This window comes from Salvelinus namaycush, unplaced genomic scaffold (assembly GCF_016432855.1).
Source record: "Salvelinus namaycush isolate Seneca unplaced genomic scaffold, SaNama_1.0 Scaffold544, whole genome shotgun sequence".
NCBI classification, from domain to species: Eukaryota; Metazoa; Chordata; class Actinopteri; order Salmoniformes; family Salmonidae; genus Salvelinus; species Salvelinus namaycush.
Window position 1 is genome coordinate 50,001 of NW_024061247.1, and position 7,060 is coordinate 57,060.

Here is a 7,060-nt window from a genome sequence, read left to right on the forward strand (position 1 = left end):
CAGAACACAAAGAAACAGGGCTACATTCCAGAACACAAAGAAACAGGGCTACGTTCCAGAACACAATGAAACAGGGCTACGTTCCAGAACACAAAGAAACAGGGCTACGTTCTAGAACACAAAGAAACAGGGCTACGTTCCAGAACACAAAGAAACAGGGCTACGTTCCAGAACACAAAGAAACAGGGCTACATTCCAGAACACAACGAAACAGAACCCAAGGTTGACTAAGAAAACAAATACAGAACCTTACAAGTGTGAATGGGACAGTACATGTTCCTGGGGAGACTGTTAACTACATTGAATGGTCCACAAAGTTCTACAGAAACAACAGTAAGGTCGAATGGTAATGATTCACTAAGTTCCCAGGAAGACTGTTTGTGGTCCATAGGGTATGGAGAAAATTAGAAACCCACTTCTATGGAAACTGCTCATTCCCAAAAGTGATATGAGGAAAGAGTGTGTGTGTTTCTCTCTCTCCTTCTCTCTGCATCCAGAAAAGAGGAGGAGAGGTCATTCTCAGAGAAACGAAGGAGCAGCTTTCAAACACGCACACACACACACACACACACACACACACACACACACACACACACACACACACACACACACACACACACACACACACACACACACACACACACACACACACACACACACACACACGCTCTGTGGAATGTTGCTGATAAGCCAGTGAGCTTTGGGATCCAGCTGTCTGTCCTTCTGAAAAATTACACTTCAGACATGTCCAACACACACACCCACCCACCCACACACACACACCCACCCACCCACCCACCCACCCACCCACCCACCCACCCACCCACCCACCCACACACCCACACACCCACACACACACACACACACACACACACACACACACACACACACACACACACACTGACCCTTTTCCACACACATAATTAAAGGTCAACTGCCCCTTAGGGCTTTCATACCAGAGACATTGTTTCTATGTGACATTGATGTGAGTCAAACATTCATTCTAGTGTCAAACTACAATACATAGGGTAATTTTGGTCATAAAGTCAGTCTGGTGACTTACTGGGTTGGTATGGACTACTTACATGGCCACTTCTGCCAATGATGTATAATTTCTCAGAGACATCAAGGTGTGGTCTGCCCCCAACTGTCCAGAGACAACAAGGTGAGGTCTGCCCCCAACTGTCCAGAGACAACAAGGTGAGGTCTGCCCCCAACTGCCCAGAGACAACAAGGTGTGGTCTGCCCCCAGCTGTCCAGAGACAACAAGGTGTGGTCTGCCCCCAACTGTCCAGAGACAACAAGGTGTGGTCTGCCCCCAGCTGTCCAGAGACAACAAGGTGTGGTCTGCCCCCAACTGTCCAGAGACAACAAGGTGTGGTCTGCCCCCAACTGCCCAGAGACAACAAGGTGTGGTCTGCCCCCAACTGTCCAGAGACAACAAGGTGTGGTCTGCCCCCAGCTGTCCAGAGACAACAAGGTGAGGTCTGCCCCCAACTGTCCAGAGACAACAAGGTGTGGTCTGCCCCCAACTGTCCAGAGACAACAAGGTGTGGTCTGCCCCCAGCTGTCCAGAGACAACGAGGTGTGGTCTGCCCCCAGCTGTCCAGAGACAACAAGGTGTGGTCTGCCCCCAACTGTCCAGAGACAACGAGGTGTGGTCTGCCCCCAGCTGTCCAGAGACAACAAGGTGTGGTCTGCCCCCAACTGTCCAGAGACAACAAGGTGTGGTCTGCCACCAACTGTCCAGAGACAACAAGGTGAGGTCTGCCCCCAACTGTCCAGAGACAACAAGGTGTGGTCTGCCCCCAACTGCCCAGAGACAACAAGGTGTGGTCTGCCCCCAGCTGTCCAGAGACAACAAGGTGAGGTCTGCCCCCAGCTGTCCAGAGACAACAAGGTGATGTCTGCCCCCAACTGTCCAGAGACAACAAGGTGAGGTCTGCCCCCAGCTGTCCAGAGACAACAAGGTGAGGTCTGCCCCGAACTGTCCAGAGACAACAAGGTGTGGTCTGCCCCGAACTGTCCAGAGACAACAAGGTGTGGTCGGCCCCCAGCTGTCCAGAGACAACAAGGTGTGGTCTGCCCCGAACTGTCCAGAGACAACAAGGTGTGGTCTGCCCCCAACTGCCCAGAGACAACAAGGTGTGGTCTGCCCCCAACTGTCCAGAGACAACAAGGTGTGGTCTGCCCCCAGCTGTCCAGAGACAACAAGGTGAGGTCTGCCCCCAACTGTCCAGAGACAACAAGGTGTGGTCTGCCCCCAGCTGTCCAGAGACAACGAGGTGTGGTCTGCCCCCAGCTGTCCAGAGACAACAAGGTGTGGTCTGCCCCCAACTGTCCAGAGACAACGAGGTGTGGTCTGCCCCCAGCTGTCCAGAGACAACAAGGTGTGGTCTGCCCCCAACTGTCCAGAGACAACAAGGTGTGGTCTGCCACCAACTGTCCAGAGACAACAAGGTGAGGTCTGCCCCCAACTGTCCAGAGACAACAAGGTGTGGTCTGCCCCCAACTGCCCAGAGACAACAAGGTGTGGTCTGCCCCCAGCTGTCCAGAGACAACAAGGTGAGGTCTGCCCCCAGCTGTCCAGAGACAACAAGGTGATGTCTGCCCCCAACTGTCCAGAGGCAACAAGGTGAGGTCTGCCCCCAGCTGTCCAGAGACAACAAGGTGAGGTCTGCCCCGAACTGTCCAGAGACAACAAGGTGTGGTCTGCCCCGAACTGTCCAGAGACAACAAGGTGTGGTCGGCCCCCAGCTGTCCAGAGACAACAAGGTGTGGTCTGCCCCGAACTGTCCAGAGACAACAAGGTGTGGTCTGCCCCCAACTGTCCAGAGACAACAAGGTGAGGTCTGCCCCCAACTGTCCAGAGACAACAAGGTGAGGTCTGCCCCCAGCTGTCCAGAGACAACAAGGTGTGGTCTGCCCCCAGCTGTCCAGAGACAACAAGGTGTGGTCTGCCCCCAACTTTCCAGAGACAACAAGGTGTGGTCTGCCCCCAGCTGTCCAGAGACAACAAGGTGAGGTCTGCCCCCAACTGTCCAGAGACAACAAGGTGTGGTCTGCCCCCAGCTGTCCAGAGACAACAAGGTGTGGTCTGCCCCCAGCTGTCCAGAGACAACAAGGTGTGGTCTGCCCCCAGCTGTCCAGAGACAACAAGGTGTGGTCTGCCCCCAGCTGTCCAGAGACAACAAGGTGAGGTCTGCCCCCAACTGCCCAGAGACAACAAGGTGAGGTCTGCCCCCAACTGTCCAGAGACAACAAGGTGTGGTCTGCCCCCAGCTGTCCAGAGACAACAAGGTGTGGTCTGCCCCCAGCTGTCCAGAGACAACAAGGTGTGGTCTGCCCCAACTGTCCAGAGACAACAAGGTGTGGTCTGCCCCCAACTGCCCAGAGACAACAAGGTGTGTTCTGCCCCGAACTGTCCAGAGACAACAAGGTGTGGTCTGCCCCGAACTGCCCAGAGACAACAAGGTGTGTTCTGCCCCGAACTGTCCAGAGACAACAAGGTGTGGTCTGCCCCCAACTGCCCCCAACTGTCCAGAGACAACAAGGTGTGGTCTGCCCCCAACTGCCCCCAACTGTCCAGAGACAACAAGGTGTGGTCTGCCCCCAACTGTCCAGAGACAACAAGGTGAGGTCTGCCCCCAACTGCCCAGAGACAACAAGGTGTGGTCTGCCCCCAACTGCCCAGAGACAACAAGGTGTGGTCTGCCCCGAACTGCCCCCAACCGTCCAGAGACAACAAGGTGAGGTCTGCCCCCAACTGCCCAGAGACAACAAGGTGTGGTCTGCCCCCAGCTGTCCAGAGACAACAAGGTGAGGTCTGCCCCCAACTGCCCAGAGACAACAAGGTGTGGTCTGCCCCCAGCTGTCCAGAGACAACAAGGTGTGGTCTGCCCCCAACTGTCCAGAGACAACAAGGTGTGGTCTGCCCCCAACTGTCCAGAGACAACAAGGTGAGGTCTGCCCCCAACTGTCCAGAGACAACAAGGTGTGGTCTGCCCCCAACTGTCCAGAGACAACAAGGTGTGGTCTGCCCCCAACTGCCCAGAGACAACAAGGTGAGGTCTGCCCCCAGCTGTCCAGAGACAACAAGGTGATGTCTGCCCCCAACTGTCCAGAGACAACAAGGTGAGGTCTGCCCCCAGCTGTCCAGAGACAACAAGGTGTGGTCTGCCCCCAACTGCCCAGAGACAACAAGGTGTGGTCTGCCCCCAACTGTCCAGAGACAACAAGGTGTGGTCTGCCCCCAACTGTCCAGAGACAACAAGGTGTGGTCTGCCCCCAACTGTCCAGAGACAACAAGGTGAGGTCTGCCCCGAACTGTCCAGAGACAACAAGGTGTGGTCTGCCCCGAACTGTCCAGAGACAACAAGGTGTGGTCTGCCCCCAACTGTCCAGAGACAACAAGGTGTGGTCTGCCCCCAGCTGTCCAGAGACAACAAGGTGTGGTCTGCCCCCAACTGTCCAGAGACAACAAGGTGTGGTCTGCCCCCAACTGTCCAGAGACAACAAGGTGTGGTCTGCCCCGAACTGTCCAGAGACAACAAGGTGTGGTCTGCCCCCAACTGTCCAGAGACAACAAGGTGTGGTCTGCCCCCAGCTGTCCAGAGACAACAAGGTGAGGTCTGCCCCCAGCTGTCCAGAGACAACAAGGTGTGGTCTGCCCCGAACTGTCCAGAGACAACAAGGTGTGGTCTGCCCCCAACTGTCCAGAGACAACAAGGTGAGGTCTGCCCCCAACTGTCCAGAGACAACAAGGTGAGGTCTGCCCCCAGCTGTCCAGAGACAACAAGGTGAGGTCTGCCCCCAGCTGTCCAGAGACAACAAGGTGTGGTCTGCCCCCAACTGTCCAGAGACAACAAGGTGTGGTCTGCCCCCAGCTGTCCAGAGACAACAAGGTGTGGTCTGCCCCCAACTGTCCAGAGACAACAAGGTGTGGTCTGCCCCCAGCTGTCCAGAGACAACAAGGTGTGGTCTGCCCCCAGCTGTCCAGAGACAACAAGGTGTGGTCTGCCCCCAACTGCCCAGAGACAACAAGGTGTGGTCTGCCCCCAACTGTCCAGAGACAACAAGGTGAGGTCTGCCCCCAACTGTCCAGAGACAACAAGGTGTGGTCTGCCCCCAACTGTCCAGAGACAACAAGGTGTGGTCTGCCCCCAGCTGTCCAGAGACAACAAGGTGTGGTCTGCCCCCAGCTGTCCAGAGACAACAAGGTGTGGTCTGCCCCCAACTGCCCAGAGACAACAAGGTGAGGTCTGCCCCCAACTGTCCAGAGACAACAAGGTGTGGTCTGCCCCCAGCTGTCCAGAGACAACAAGATGTGGTCTGCCCCCAACTGTCCAGAGACAACAAGGTGTGGTCTGCCCCCAACTGTCCAGAGACAACAAGGTGTGGTCTGCCCCCAGCTGTCCAGAGACAACAAGGTGTGGTCTGCCCCCAACTGTCCAGAGACAACAAGGTGTGGTCTGCCCCGAACTGCCCAGAGACAACAAGGTGTGTTCTGCCCCGAACTGTCCAGAGACAACAAGGTGTGGTCTGCCCCCAACTGCCCCCAACTGTCCAGAGACAACAAGGTGTGGTCTGCCCCCAACTGCCCCCAACTGTCCAGAGACAACAAGGTGTGGTCTGCCCCCAACTGTCCAGAGACAACAAGGTGAGGTCTGCCCCCAACTGCCCAGAGACAACAAGGTGAGGTCTGCCCCCAACTGTCCAGAGACAACAAGGTGTGGTCTGCCCCGAACTGCCCAGAGACAACAAGGTGAGGTCTGCCCCCAACTGTCCAGAGACAACAAGGTGAGGTCTGCCCCCAACTGCCCAGAGACAACAAGGTGTGGTCTGCCCCGAACTGCCCCCAACCGTCCAGAGACAACAAGGTGAGGTCTGCCCCCAACTGCCCAGAGACAACAAGGTGTGGTCTGCCCCCAACTGCCCAGAGACAACAAGGTGAGGTCTGCCCCCAGCTGTCCAGAGACAACAAGGTGAGGTCTGCCCCCAACTGCCCAGAGACAACAAGGTGTGGTCTGCCCCCAGCTGTCCAGAGACAACAAGGTGTGGTCTGCCCCCAACTGTCCAGAGACAACAAGGTGTGGTCTGCCCCCAACTGCCCAGAGACAACAAGGTGTGGTCTGCCCCCAACTGTCCAGAGACAACAAGGTGTGGTCTGCCCCGAACTGTCCAGAGACAACAAGGTGTGGTCTGCCCCCAACTGTCCAGAGACAACAAGGTGTGGTCTGCCCCCAACTGCCCAGAGACAACAAGGTGTGGTCTGCCCCCAACTGTCCAGAGACAACAAGGTGTGGTCTGCCCCGAACTGTCCAGAGACAACAAGGTGTGGTCTGCTCCCAACTGTCCAGAGACAACAAGGTGTGGTCTGCCCCCAACTGTCCAGAGACAACAAGGTGTGGTCTGCCCCCAACTGCCCAGAGACAACAAGGTGTGGTCTGCCCCCAACTGTCCAGAGACAACAAGGTGTGGTCTGCCCCCAACTGTCCAGAGACAACAAGGTGTGGTCTGCCCCCAACTGCCCAGAGACAACAAGGTGTGGTCTGCCCCCAACTGTCCAGAGACAACAAGGTGTGGTCTGCCCCCAACTGTCCAGAGACAACAAGGTGTGGTCTGCCCCCAACTGTCCAGAGACAACAAGGTGTGGTTACTCTCTAGATTTTTTCCTAGGTTCCTGCCGTTCTAGGGAGTTTTTCCTAGCCACCGTGCTACTACACCTGTATTGCTTGCTCTCTGGGGTTTAGGCTCAGTGTCTGTATAACCACTTTGGGACAAATCTGATGTAGAAAGGGCTTTATAAATAAATGTGATCGATACTAGCTTGCTAGCTAATCATATGATGTTGCCAGCTGACTTAAAAAAATAAATATACTCGAACGGGCTAACTAACGTTAGCTAGCTAAGCTAGCTATCCTGTCAGTTAGCCAACTTTCTTCAGCTCTGGCAAAGATATGATAACTAACCCAGATTTGCAAGTTAGGTGGCTAGCTAGTTAGCATTCAGGGGCTTCGTCTGGTAATCCAAAACAACATGCTGTTCTCATAAAGTTTTA